Source organism: Apis florea, unplaced genomic scaffold (assembly GCF_048593485.1).
Source record: "Apis florea isolate Af1SG1 unplaced genomic scaffold, ASM4859348v1 contig_2201_pilon, whole genome shotgun sequence".
Lineage (NCBI taxonomy): Eukaryota > Metazoa > Arthropoda > Insecta > Hymenoptera > Apidae > Apis > Apis florea.
The window spans coordinates 1,145,628-1,160,934 of record NW_028256542.1 but is presented as its reverse complement, the minus strand read 5'-3'; the positions used below and the strand labels follow the sequence as shown (position 1 = coordinate 1,160,934).

Genomic DNA, 15,307 nt, shown 5'->3' with positions numbered 1-15,307 from the left:
TTCTTCATTTCGTTCATTCTTTTCCTCCCTTATTGCTTTATTATTGTTTTCGCTCGATACGTTTAAAATGAATTGGAAGCGTGAATCTCGTTATTTACGACTCTTTTTGATATTTTTACTGCGGTTAGGAATTATTCGAGGAAAGATGTCGGGTTTGATTAGAAATAATCTAAAGTTGGCTTAACTAAAACGATAACCGTTAATGAAATTAGGAAAATAATTATTGTCGATGATAGGAAAATTTTGTTTCCTTTCGATCATCGCGTGTTGATTGAAGAACGAGGTAGGATTCAATTCACAGTTTGAAAAATTATAGGGATGCTTCCGTACTTATTAACTTGGCAATAATTAACTCGTAGAATTTTATAATTTATCAATTAAAAATCTCTCTCGTGACACGTTCTACGTTCTTTTATAATCTGTAATTACTAGGTATTTAAAAACACTTGCCAATTTACTCGTAACAGGGACGAGACAAGCGGGAAGCGAGTTATATTCGTAGCGGTACTTCTAGTTCTCGCCACCATGGGGTTTCTAGCGTGACAACGGAACCTCTGTTTCTTGCGAGTCCTATATCCAATCATATATCCATTAGAATAAATCATTTCCTTATAAGTTAAATAAAAAAAAAAAAAAAAAAAAAAATACACGTTTCGTCTTAAGCAAGAAATTAAATTATTACAATAATTGCAAAAATGATAAGATTATATTTTCAATACGAATCAAAAAATTGTTCCTTCCATCTTTTTATAATGTTTCAATATCATCTCGTCATTTTCTCCATCTTATTATCATTACATAGTAAATCCTTTCAATTAACATTACACTCCAGTTTCAAAAAAAAAAAGTTTAAAATGAGAAACTTCAACCCTCTGTTAATCCCTGTAAACAACTTCCTTTCAATCGATCATTTTAAATTCAACATCATCAAACAATTTCTTACCGTCGTTCTCATCGAAATCCTTTAATTAAACATCCAGTTTCCTCCTCCTCCTCCTCCTCCTCCTCCTCTTCCTCCTTCTCAAGAGGAAAATCTAAAAAAACGTCGAAGCCGTCCGTGCACTCGAAACGTGCAATCCACGTTCAAACCTTTCCTCTCGAAACCTCGTCTTCGTCGCAAGAAGCAGAAGCCTCCCGTGTGGTCCCCGTGCTTTTTTTTACAGCCCTGGTACTGGTTCACCGGCTCCACCAACTTCGTTAGTCCAAGGCTGCAGGCGATACGGCCTTGTATTCGTTCCTAGCTCGTAAATTGCGCAACAACTTCGTCCAAAGCCTCGATCGTTATTACTAATATTTAACACTGCAAACAGTTGGACGGAGCGCGAGAAACCAAGCGAGAGAATCGTTCGCCATTTAAGGGCGTACCGTCGCGACGTGGCGCGGTAACCCACAGAAATTAACGCTTTGCAACGAAATAAACGTCGAAACGCAGATTTACTCTGGCCTTCGCGCGCCAGTATTACACGTGCACACGTTTAAACTTGCTAAGTGTTACTTTAACACACACACACACACATACAGAGAGAGAGAGAGAGAGAGAGAGAGAGAGAGAGAGAGAATGCATACCAAATACGTGAGTCATTTCACGGTGTGGCTACTTTGTTTTCTGCTTTAACGCGCCCTCTATCGTCGCAAAAAGCCTCTATCGCGGCCGGGCTGATAAGTTACTCTTCTAAGAGCCACTACTTTCGAGCCTCGTTTCTTTCTTTTCTTGCGGATAGAATTGAAACGAGGCGAGGCCCTCGCCTACGGGAAACAATGATGATTTTTATCACGGCTGCACGCTTTTAACGCGACAGCCGAGGATGGTGATTGAGTCGATGAACCTGGCGACCGTGAGATACCGGCGTTTTAGGTTAGGTTGTTAAGCGATCGTTTTCTTGTTGTAATTTCAATGTGTAATTTCGCGAGTATTTGGAATCCGAATCTATGTCGGAGATCGAGTTGATTTGATTGTTGATTATTGCGTTGAGCGTGGGTGATTGAATTAAAAGTGAAGTGAAAAAGAGTAATTGGGTATATTAGTGCAGAGTATAATGAGAGATTTATATGGAATTATTGAAACTAAGAGAAGAGTGATTCAAGATTGATAATACATTAATAATTTATAAATTTTCCTTGTTGATTGGTAATAAAGATCTTTACTAATTAAAATGTTCATGAATTATAGTAAAGTAAAGGAATTCTTTATGGTTGATTGTTAGAATTTTTCCACAATATTATTCTTATTTTTTTTTAAAGGAATCTATCGATTTCGATTTTCTATATCTTTGTACTGTATATATTTGAACGTCTTTGAAACATGCACAATAAAATGCATTTTCAAAAATGGACGCCCATTTGCATAAGATATACCTATGTGAAATCAATGATCCAAACAATATGACGACTCTTTTGAAAGTTTTACCGGTATCATCTTGTCGCGTTTCTCGCAGAAATAAGTGCAGTCGAAGTTGATGCATAAATTAATCCAAGGTTAAGGAGTACGCTTGCACTCCAGATGCAAAATGAAATTTTAACAATTTATACAACTTATTGTATCTTTTAATATTAATCGTCTATATCTATTAATTTCAAGCAATTTGATAGGTTTTAAATCTTTTTAGTTTCGAGTATAACTTTTATTAAAAATTAACAAAATGTATTTTTTGTTGTAAAAAAAAGTATAAATAGATAAATGTATAAGATATCAGGATACTAGTCTAATTAATAGTCACATAATGTTAATATTAATTTTGCCAAGATTTCATCTTCATAATTAAAAGAACAAAATATTGTTCCACATCGACAAAATTAATTTTACCACCAAATCATAAATTATGTTTCAAATATTTCTCTCTCTCTCTCTTATTATATATATTCTCTTTTTAATAAATATGCATGTTGAAATATCTTTTTGACATAACAGCGAACATAAAACGATGCAATTAATTCTTTTCAGTTACGACCACCCCGGTTGGACGAAGATAAATGTTTCAGAGAAAACATTACATAACAAGGCTCGCGTACACTGCTTTCGTCTCCATGCTTCTTAAAATACATTGTAAAATCGAGGACAACATTGTTAAACGGTAAACCCTGTTTTGCAAATGTTTACAATTACAATTTACAAATTGCCGAATTATTTGTAAATATTCGTAATTCAAAAAGTTTCTTAAATTTAATAAAAATATAAATCACATATACCCGTGGATTGAAATTTCATTAATTGAAATTTCGAAAGTAAATTTTTGAAATACGAGACTAGCATTAAAAAGAAGAAGAAGAAGAAGAAGAAGAAGAAGAAGAAACAAGTCTGAATTGCTACATCAGTATCGAACAACACGCTGTATAATAAAAAGGCGATACAAAGTTGCCTTGCTCCTCTTAACCATTCATAAATATTAAACTCTCAATTTCTCTCTTATAGCCATGTTCGCGCCATCTTGGGCCTCGAGAGCCGCGGTAAATTGTGCAACTCGCCGATGATACATCGAACGCGCATCTGGCCATGCATGTCCATACGCGCGGCCTCCAATCTTTGATCATTTGCCATTTTAAATTGTTTCTCACGTGATGATCGAAATTCTTTCCTCCTCTCAATAGTTCCATCGACTTCTCCTTTTATATCCCTCGGTTTAATCTTCATCTTTAAATAAGAATTGCAATTCCTTAAAGCAACTCCACTTTACTCCTTGCACCACTTTTTTCTTTTAAGTATATTTTATTGTAATTTGTGATTACAATAACGTGATAGATAAACTGAAGTTAACAACTAAATTAAGATATTACTTTTGAATTTACTTAAAAAAATATTTGTTAATCTATTAAATTACCTAACTTTCAAATCTTGTGAATTTTCTTTAATTTTGTGTAAGACACGTTTGCATACCAATTAACCAAGAATCAAATAAGAAATAAGAAGATAGGTTAAATCAGAATAAACAGATCAGAAAAATCGGGATGTTTAAGGGAAGGTACAAAGTGGTATTGGAAATGGTAAAATGTTAAATTGTAGAGTTGTTGGGTTAGAATGAAGGATGAGCTATCGTTAATCTATCTTGTTGAAAGTGCACCACGTATAATATGCCGAAGCTAATAACCTAATCCAGCTTGTTATCTAATTACATACTCTAATCAATATTAATGACCCCGAGTACGAGATACTAATATCTACAAATATCCGGCCAATCTGTGGCAGACCCTTTGGTAACTACCAGTTTTATGAACCGATGTGGATCATCGGTTATTTCTTGGGTTAAAGATCTGCCGTTTCAAGAAGACCCCCCGAACAAATTTCCACGGTTATAATAAGAAAATACTTTTTCTCCCTGGATTTATTTAATAGAAACCCGTCTCTCAAAACGTTTTGCTCCTCTTCATTTCGCGATATTGTAAACGTATCATTACCTTGATTAAATCGGTGTGTGTGTAATATCGTGATAATTTTAATCTTTTCCCTTTTTGAATTACATTTATAATTACTTTTGTGTCGTTACATTTATTTCTTAATCATTTCTTCCCTCCTGTAGATCGAAATCTTTGTATATAATGATTATTATCATTGGTAGTAATTTATTCGCAATGAATTTAATGGCAGAATTAAACAAAGTGATAGAAAAATGTCTATCTCTGTCTCTTGCCCGGTCCCAACAAATGGATCGATATATTTGCAACAAAGGTATCGATGCATCAAATCACTCTGCATGCAACGAATCCTTAACGGATCCTTTCAAGATTTTAATTTAATCCTTTTGCATCGTGTCTTTCGTTTCGCAAAAAAATTCAATTCCAATAAATGGAATTGCGTTAAAGAGATCATTGCGGTTCGTTAACAGATATGGTGAATTAAAATCGAATCGTTAGCGGATAATAGCGATCGCTGTCACTGGATGACAGTAAGAATTGCAGGGGAATTCGTTAGCGGATAATAATCGAGCCGGGTCGGTTAACGATTATGCAACAGCTATTATTCACTTTGGACGATTATGAAACAGATTGCAGAGCAAACTAAGCACGATAATTACTACGCGTAAAATATCATTTCCTTTCCGTACGATTTTAATTTCGATATTTAAGCCTGAACAGGCATTGCCTCACTTATTAAAATACGATGGAAGTCGTAAATTAATTTAATTATATATCTTAACATGTTTCTTGATCTCTCGGTTATTAGTGGGCTCGTAATAATCGGGGAAATAGAATACTTTCAATTGGGCCGACAAAGATATTTTTTTTTTTTTTTTTTTTTTTTTTGCGCAAAGGAAAAAGGAAAAAATTGAAAACTTCTAATTGAATTCTTCTCTAACTATCACTGCTCTAGAAAATTTCTTAAACGAAATTAATTCTGAACTGAAAATTGTATTAATCCTCCTCCAAAGAGATTACGATCGTTATTTCCTGCTGAGGTAATTACTTAAAGAATATATAAAATATTAATTTCGTTTAAATATAATTATAGATAGAACATTTTTCGATCTAAACGCTGTTATATAAAGTGATCGATAAGTGATTCAACCAAAAAAACGATAAACAGATTTCAATGAACGTAAAGACTTTTATATATTTTTATATAAAAAATAATTCCAGATCTCAAAAATCATCTTCCATTTATGCGATCTTATCAAAGAGAAATATTTGTGAATCTAATTGTCAAACGATAAGTAAGCATAACGAAGTAGATGAAAAAAAAAAAAATGCACGGTGGATAATCGTCAGTCGGATAGTTCGATAATTGGCATCTCGCGTTTCGAGAATTTTAATTACCCTTCTCCTTAAAAGATCACGCAGAAAACAGTTTCATTAATTTTCCTCGGGGAGGACGCGAACTTGCGACCGCGAAGGAACTCGGGTTCTGTACAGTTATTCCTGTCATTTCCTTACGTTCGACGGAATGCTCGAGAACGAGGGAATGATACGTCGCCCGATTACGCTTTACGTAGCGAGTAACGAGCACCTTCCCAACTGGGTCACTTGGATCGCGTCGAAGAGCTCAGAGGAACTGAAGAGAAAGATATGGAGCGAAGGAGATTAGTGTGTACTATTTTTGCAACTGCAAACTATAAAGCTTTGTTCCCTTTGTGTGAAACTGTGACCTGTGTATATTGCTTCGTCGATAGAAAATAATTAAAGATTTTGTGGATGTGAGTTATGTATTTTTTATCAGAAATAACGATAATTACTCTATACTCGTAACGAAGAAAATTTTATTTTATCAATGAGAATAAACGTACGTTATATTATATTGACAGTTCTATCTTGCAAATACATATATGTATAGATACACAGGAAGAATTATCGAAGGATCGATAAAAATGCCAAAACAAACGTAAAACTTCAAATCAATCATTTTTCTCTTAAAAATACTTGGTTTTAAAAAAAAGTAAATCTGCATATTACTTTGCATCCGATAAGTTCCGTAATATGTTTGAAATTACTTAAAACACAGAGGGGAAAAAAAAAAAAGAAAGAAAGAAAAACGCGCAAAAAAGTTACAAAGATCCAAAGAAAAGAGCAAAGAAACCATTACGCGGGGAGAAACGTTTCACGGGTGATAAAAATGGCGCGTGCTCTCGCGAGCACGTGTGCACGACCGGCGTCGATCCGAGCTAATATTACTACGGCATTGTTCGATCATTTTTTTTTCCTTCGAACGGAGATAATTCGAGGCATACCGGCTTTATGAGTGTATCGCGGGACAGGAAAGGAATGCCTCTAAATACCGGTTACAGACCCAGCCAATACTTCCACGCGGCAAACTATTATTTCTACTTCTTGCGCGCTGGGTGGATTTTGCCGTGTGCAGGTTAGGTCTGTGTTCATTTGTATCTGTTGCAACGACGATTGCGCGTGCGCGTTGCCACGTATATATGCGCGCAAAAATTATTCGAATACGATCACTACCGAAAACGTTTGATAACGTTTGATGGAAAGGAAAGTTTGATAAGGTTGAGCAACTGGTTAAAAACGCACGTGGCGTGTAACTTTGTGACGAAAAATTATATCGTATTGCAGAATAATATTTTTCATAAAGGGTACTTTCTATTGAAAAATTTTTTGAGGGATTAAAATTATCGTAGTTATTTAAAGATTGAAGTCTCGTCTTTGTAACGACGTTTTAAAATTTTTATCAAATAAAAAATATTTATACGTACGTTTTATAAATTTTTGTACCAATTTTTATATTTGTTTTCATCGATCTTGTAAAAATATTCCATTAATATTTCGATATCTGTATATGCATACGTAGACTGCCACGAGGTGGCAGTAGTGGAGCGAATTTTTCACTAAAGAAGGGTTTCCAACAGCGATCGCACGCGAGCCGCATATTACACGCGTTCTTGCGAATCGTTCGATTTAGCACGCGTGGCCGGTGTGGATCGCGTGGCTCGACCCTTTAGCCACGTAATTGCTTCAACAACGAAACACCGACGTTCCAAAGGGTTTCACAGAGTCGAGGAAACTATCAGGATTCGTCAGTGGATACGTGCACGCTAGTTACTTTTTTTTATTTCTCTCTGTAGAAAGATCCTTTTGTTGGTTGGATGGACTGATGTGTATATACTTGCGAACGATGCTATGAATATTTATGGCCAATACGCAACGCGTTTTGTGAAGTATTGTAAAAATAATAGAATTTTCTCTAAAGTTTTAGAAAGAGATGTAAATGTTGGTTTTAATTGACTTAAGATTTAAGAAATATTCCAGTTTCAATAGTGTTCAATAAGTTTTCAATAGTGATTATTATAAATTAGATATAATTAACCTAAAACATTATATAACATTATATATAAATCTTTTTAAAGATCAATCTTCATTGTTTTTGAATATCTCCCAATAATATTAATGAGTTTAGTTTTTTAGTATATTTTTAACAAAATATCAGATAAAAATATCATTTTTCTTTTGCATATTTAGATTAAAATCTTCCTTCAAAGAATACGCATTATCATGTCTTTGCCTGTCTGTTTAAGGAACAGGAAGGATAAGGCGTGTAAAAAAAGAGTAATAGTGTAAAATAAAAAATGAAAAGAAAGTGGAAGAGATAGAAAGGATTTGCATAAAAAAAAAAGCTTTCACAAGGGAAAAATGGGAAATTGACCGATGATCTTAGTGCTCAATTCAATTTTATAATGAAATAACGTAATAAGGTTATCCATGATAATTTGGTTACATTTACTGTGACGATGGCTGTTCATTGTGTGGTAATGATATGCTAGAATATTATCATTTAATGTCATGAAAAATCCTTAATATATGAAACTCAATTGCTTGAGTATACTACTATCTTTTACGACTCGTTTCATCATAGTCGAAGCTTTAAAATCCTCACCAAACAGACACAGATTTTTAATAATTTCTTACAAGATTATCATATGCAACAACGACGTGGCAAAATTCGAAAATCGAAACGAAAGACGTATTAGACAGTTTGTCCTCAAGATCGGAAGCGTTCAGAAAGTGGAATGAAAATCATTTACATCTCAAGTTTCCCACGAGCCGTCAATTCAACTAGTCGGAAGAAAATGAGATCTTTCGAGATGGAGCAACACACGAGCAAAATCGAAACAGTCCAAATGATCACGTTACACGCAATAAATCCACGCGGCTATCGCGAACTTCAACTCATCGATTCCCAGTTCAAAGAAGAAGAAGAAAAGGATTAAAAAAAGAAAAAGACCCGACAATTCCCCCGGCGTAACGTCGAGCCAAGCTTTTTTCACTTGCTCCCGGACCTGCGTCCATAAATTTCACTACTGTTAGAAACGTACGACTAGACAGACTGGTTTTCTAAATTGCTCGCTCGACTTTCCTTATGAATACTCTCGGCTCTCAAGGAGAAAGCCAATGAACTAATGAATCGATGCTCGATCGATTTTCTACTTTATAATATAACTATGGCTCATCCCTTCGTATTGTTGGCTCGCCATTTCATTTGTTTCGAACGTACGTACACCATGGATCCTTATACACCATCCTAATGATCGACCCTCGACCTCCATCAGAAGGGATCCATCGATCTTAATGGTCGATCGATATCTTGCGAGGAGATTGGATAAAACAATCACGATATTATCAGGTATCTATATATGTATATATATCTATATATATATATATAAATTACTTGAAAATTCCAGCACGAGAAAGGAATTTTGGCATATTTTCTTATATCTCTGTAGAAGAGGAAAGACAATCTAAAAAAATTCTGAGATTTGTAACAACGTTTCGTAATTGTTCTAGATTCTAATTTTAACGAAATTTTTATTAGAAATAATTCTCTTAGAAAAAAATATTTGTATAAACAGAAATATATATTTATCACAATTATTATGTGAATGTGAGAAATTTTATTAATCAATAGCATGACTCGCGTTTAATCACGAGGTGGCCTCTTTCGTCAAACCATTTATATATTACGATCATGAGTAAGACCTTCTAACAGTTCCAATGGATACCGCCTAAAAAACGGTACTCCTATCACGTTTATTTTTCCACGTTCTACGGTAACTCGGAGGGATTATAATCTTTAATCACGCGTTTGACACGGATACGCGTAATTTAGCTACGAACGCAAGAGAACCGGGACCTGGTGTGCCACGCCATGCACGTATATCCCGTCGATCAGAGGCGATTGCACGGTGTTCTGGCTATGAGACACGCCGGGCACGCGGAACACATTGCGAAAGTGTCGATGCCCGTGTGATCGCCGTTGTGACAAATACACGGCCGGGCGATAGCTTGGTGATTTTGTTATTGCGCGAGGAAATGATAATAAACTAGGCCTAGAATTTCTTTGTTTTGTCATATTAATGATAATTAATTGTTAATTATTAGGGATTATTTTTATAATTATTTTAAAAGAGAATCTAAATCTGGTTGGCGTGAACTCAACTGCGCCCTCTTGCAGAATAGTACATGGAATAATGGTTATTGAATTATCCTGATGCTTCTTGTATGTAATTGTACTACGCGCTGGAATCAATATGAATTCCATGAAACTTTTCAACGTGTTCCCTCAAAAATCGAAACGATTCGTGGGTGTGCAGACCGCAAGTCCCCATCACGCGATGTATACACACCAATCACGCGATAAATCCGTGAGAAAATATCTCTTCCTTCGTGCGCTATGCGGGCACCATGCTCGTTCAGAATCTATCCAAAGAAAAAAAAATAATCCTAGCTAAAAAAAAAGAAGAAAATAATGTTTGCAAATGATAAGTATTCTGTTCAACTAACGTTTAGAAGTCTTTTTTAACTAACTTGTCTTTAACTAGCTTTCCAGATACGAAACTTTTTTCCTAATCAGCTAATTTGTCCTCTAATTACCCTGTCAAAGCCAGAGCTACTTTAAAACTAGCTTCCAATCTTTTCCTAAATAAAAAAAAAGCTACTCCATCTTTAGCAGAGTTAATTATCGTTAATTATTCTCAGGCTCTAGTCTAAAGATAGTCTCCAGATAGAAAATCTTTTTTTTAACTAGCTACTTTGTCTCTAGTTACTTCAAGATTAGCTAATGTCAAAGCCAGCTAATTAATTCATTTTATAAATTTCCTTCACTACCCACAACAAAACTATATATATTCCAGACAAGAGACCGTTTTCTTCCTAATTACCTAATTTGTTACTCCAAAAATCTAGCTTCCACATATATATAGAGAACCCTAACCATTCAATTTGTCACAGCTAGTTAGACACTCTCTAGCCAACTTGGAAAGAATCTTTTCCTAGAGCTAGCTGCTCTATCGTAACTGACTATTCTGAGGCTAACTAGCTACAATTGAAACCTGCCTGATTACCTTCTTAGGCTAGCTTCCAGGTAGAGAAATACTTGCAAGGATGATGCAGGGGTTTCGATTCGCAGGCGAGCCTTTTAGACAGACGTTAACACCTCTTATCCTGACCCTGGCCGGCCATGATAGATAGCTTATGTAACAGTCGTAATGAAGCCTCTTTATTCTGTTAGCGAGAAGCGTAATAAACACCACGGCCGAAGCATCGGTTGGCAATTACGGCTCCCGAGGGAACGGTTTCTCCGTCCTCTCTCGAGTACGGTTCCCTCGGTAATATGTACATTTGCGTTGCGGCCAATTGCCGTTTCGAGAGTCATTGAATAAATTGAATCTTTATTGACGCCTCGCCGACACGGAGGCCGCAGTTCCACTCGTTTTCTTCCGTTTTGGCGCCGACAGGCTGAGAGAATTATTCGCGGGCACGCTAGTCGAAATATCGGGTTTCCAGTTTTTTATAACAGCCATCAAATCGGATTTGAATTTGCGCGCCTCTGTTTATTGCTCGGCCGATTAATTAGGATCGCCATTAATGGCGTTGATTGGTTACTTTTTTTACGGGGGAAAGGGAGAATCGATTAAAGCGATTTTCGAAGCGAATTAAGTTTCAATCTTTTCCAGTCTAATAATAAACTGGATTTGAATTTCTTTATCCTGTTAGATGTGTCTCTCGGTGACGAGACACGTTCTGATCTATCCACGAGATTGGTAGAAAGGAAAAGACTGCTAGTTAGTTGGAAATCAAATCGAAGTCACTGTATTTTCAAATATAACTTGATTTGTGTCTATCCTAACTCTTATTATATAAAGTTTCTACTTTCTACATCGAATTTTCTCTCAATCTCATCATTAATATCGCGAATAAATTCAAATCCTTATTTTTCTTAAAATTTTTAACAAATATATTATACATTTACTTTTGTAAAAAAATCTTGGACTGCTACGTTGACGATATTCCATTGATGATTCCTTTCCAAATTTCTTCCGAAAGAAAGGAAAAAGAAGAATCTGCATAACTCTTACTCCTGTTAATCCTAAAGTGGAAAAATAAATGGCGCGTCATCGATTCGCGGCCCCGTGAACAATTTCGTGCACAGTTAACGCCCTCTGGCGGAGGATTCAGCCTTCAGGGTTCGATACCGGAGCTCTCCGCGTCCAGAGAGCATTTGTCGCAGTTATTCGAGTCGATGGTGCAATAACGGGGCGCGCGATAGTAAATCCTGATTACTATTACTGATACGGGCGCAAAAAGCTGCCCGCTGGTAATGCATACACTTGGCCGACTGCGTGCGCGCACCTACTCGCGCGCGCGTGTGTACGTAACGCCATGTTGGAACGGTGTATTGCACGCGCAACAGTGTGTCCAACCACACTTAGAGATAGGGAAGCCTTTTAACGAATGTTGGAAAGTTCACTGAACCCATTATCGCTTAGGTATGTACCGGGGTAAGAATCCGAACAATCGTGGCTGACAAGTCGGTTAGACAACAACGGTGTTACATTTAAGAGCTGCCAACGGATGAATAACTGGCAGGGGATGGTCGAGTTGGTAATGGTTGTTGGGTACTGTACAATGTGCATAGTGATTTTTTTCTTTGGATGTTTTAATGCACGGTTGTTTAGTTTTCTATTCTCTTGAAATTTTTTTTCGCTTCGTTTCCACTTGATAGTTAACTTGACGGTGAATTTTGTGATTCTTAGAGAGAGGTTAATATTGATTTATTTATGTTGAATTATTATGTTTCGTTGGTTTAATAATTTAATTTTATTGAAATATAAGTATATTTGGATATATAAGTCAATTTAATATAAATAATTTTCAATGGTATTTTACATGTAAAATGTATTTTCATTTCAGGTAATAATTGTTGTTGCACTTGAACATTTCCTCTGCTACTCTTGGCAAAGGAACTTCCACTGAAATGTATGGAGATTCCATTCAAAATAAGTGCAATTGCACTTTGCAACTACGTAGATGCACGAAATGCATAATAGTGGCATATGCAGAATCCATTGTGAAACCATCTAATTTTGCCTCATAAAATTATTTTCCTTTTGTAATCGTTTCAAAATTATAGCCTAGCTTACTTGAAGGAGTTATCTCGTGTTGTATGTTGGGCAATATTTCTGGAAGATGGATAACGAGGAATTTAACTTAATCTAGACTCCAAATGGTGTAAAATTTTTACGACTATTTTTACACGAATGTAAATTTCCTGGTTTTAAAATAGAACTATGTACTTCCATCTTGAATGAAAATAAAAGAAATTCAAAAAATAAAATTCATTTAATTTACAATAATATACATATCTTCCTGTTATAAGATCAAAATAAATTCTTTTTACCTGAACTTAAAGTAAATAAATAAAATTCAAATACTTAAGTAATATTTAAATAAATAACATATAATTATGTTATGCAACGAAGCATAAAAAAATAATAGTTATTTTAAACATTTTTAAAATGATATTAATTCTTATATTATATTAAAATGATATTATCTTATACTATAAAAATTTTTTACTTATCTCCAATAAAAATCTTCGCCAATTCAAACAATCTTTAAAAAAAAAAATGCATATCTCTGCCTCAGAAGTCATTCGTCTTATCGCTAGAGCGATTGGCGCGAATTTCAAATTCTTCGATCCAGCATACCAATATCACGTCATCCAAAATCCAAGAATTTTGATCATCAACGCTATAAAAATCAAAAATTCAATCGACTTAAACGTGCAACGGTACACGAATAATCAGAATTTCTTCCCAGAGGAAAAAAGATCGTCCCAACCAGATCTATACATTTGTCGTGGAAAGTGGCCAGATTCCATTATACCGGATTTCGAATGCGAGAAATCGAGGCTCCCATAAAGCAATAACGCGGACCTTACACACGGATGTCCGGCCGTTTGCGCATGTGCCAACGAAACGTTTTCACGGTAACAATCGTGTTCTCACTTTCAATAAACCGCTCGGCCATAAATAACGGCCGCAACAAGCTGGGCGCGTGTGTGCGTCGACCAGGAAAAAGTGCGGATCTTTCGTCGTGCATTTTCAGCTTGCAGCTGCTACGTTCCTTCGTTTGTTTGTAAGCGTTTGGTTGGGTTTTATATAAGTGAAAAAATTTTACCTTGTTTCTCCTTTATTCGATTTTTATTGGACTGTTGGAAATTTTAGAAAAATTATCATATCTCCATAGAATTAGCATTTTATCGAGTGACGTGGGTATTATATGACATTGTTTGCGTCGGTGACTGTTGCGCCATCTGACGGATATTTTCAATAGTTGTTTTTGCATTTTCATTGACTTGTTGACCAACTATGTGGTACGAATGTTTTCAGAACGTGGAGAATATTTCCATTTGAAAAGATGACGACTCGAAGAAGGTTGGAAACACTGATATAAAAGTTTCATCAATTGCCAAGGATATTAGTGTCATCGAAGTATGTCGATTGAAATTTGTATTTATGAGATACTTTTGCATTTCAGACACGTGGATAATGTCTCCATTATGAATCGTTAAGGAAACCTTGGGTGCATCGAATAAAGAGCAAGAAATAAAGAGAATAATAATCCTACGAAAGAATTTTCATTCTATACGATCCTAGGAATGGAAAAAAAGTTTTTGCCTTTTGTGGAACTGATTGCTTCGGTTCGGGATTTTTATCCTGTGGACTTTGCGATAATGATTCGAAAAATATGTTCAATAAGCATTGATCGATGCCATAATACAACATTTTTGAAATTGAAATAGGCCAAGATATTAATTTTACAAATGATATTAGAAAGAAAAGATAGTAGTGGGTTAAATTAAATTAGAATTGATTTATTACAGAATTTAGAAAGTTAGTACCTTCAGAATTGTTCCAATCCATTTTTTCTCAAATTTCCATATCCTCAAATCATTTTAACTATATCCAATTGATCATCTTACAATTATTATTTGAAATTCATAATTTCAATTTTATCGAATACATTATTTTCATTCGTTCGTTTCACTTCATTTGTTCGTAAAATTGTACGAGTTTATCCACTGATCTTCCATATATCCTGTCGGAACAAAACTAACCGCTACGCGAACAGTCTCCACAAGTACAAATTCCCCCGTTCAAACTTCAGACAAGTAACAGAACACAAACGGAACGACGAAAGATCAAGATTCAATTTAACATTCTTGCCTGCGACACGTCGGTTGACGCCGAAGAAGTATCCAACCTTAGCGAGACCAATTACAGATACAACGTTCCTCCACAGTACGTACATACGCCATTTCTAAAAAGAAGCAAGATTTAACAGTGATAGGCGCGATAGCAGCTGGACCAGCCTCCTTGAGGAAATCAATTCTTCAGATCGTTGGCGCGAGATAACAGAGGCCGAAGCCGCCATTAGGTCTTAATTAAGAAGGCCGCGTGTTCTTGTTTCGAATAATGCCCACGGCGGCGTCACGTCCGGACCCAAGGACGCGTACGTCTCAATTACTATCAACGCGATTCAAAGGCTGATGTCGCATGGGGAGACGATCGTTGCCCTCAGGCGGAAAGAG

At 35.7% G+C, this 15,307-nt stretch overlaps 2 long non-coding RNA genes across 6 annotated transcripts in view; both read left to right on the top strand.

The window, feature by feature from the left end:
- LOC116413927 (uncharacterized) overlaps positions 1–13,048 on the top strand; it is an 87,932-nt gene extending 74,884 nt beyond the window's left edge. For 3 of the 5 annotated variants that reach the window (XR_015295175.1, XR_015295176.1, XR_015295157.1), the window contains one exon: positions 2,942–3,183. This is a non-coding gene — a long non-coding RNA (uncharacterized LOC116413927). Of the gene's footprint in view, positions 1–2,941; positions 3,184–3,409; positions 4,603–12,200; positions 12,474–12,624 lie in introns of those variants that run through there. The other 2 variants (XR_015295155.1, XR_015295158.1) reach the window with 2 other exon arrangements.
- A 961-nt stretch (positions 13,049–14,009) lies between these two features.
- Positions 14,010–14,601, top strand: LOC147658522 (uncharacterized). The gene is made up of 2 exons (XR_015295152.1): positions 14,010–14,150; positions 14,254–14,601. It is a non-coding gene; the product is annotated as an uncharacterized LOC147658522 (long non-coding RNA).
- The last annotated feature ends 706 nt before the right edge of the window (positions 14,602–15,307 follow it).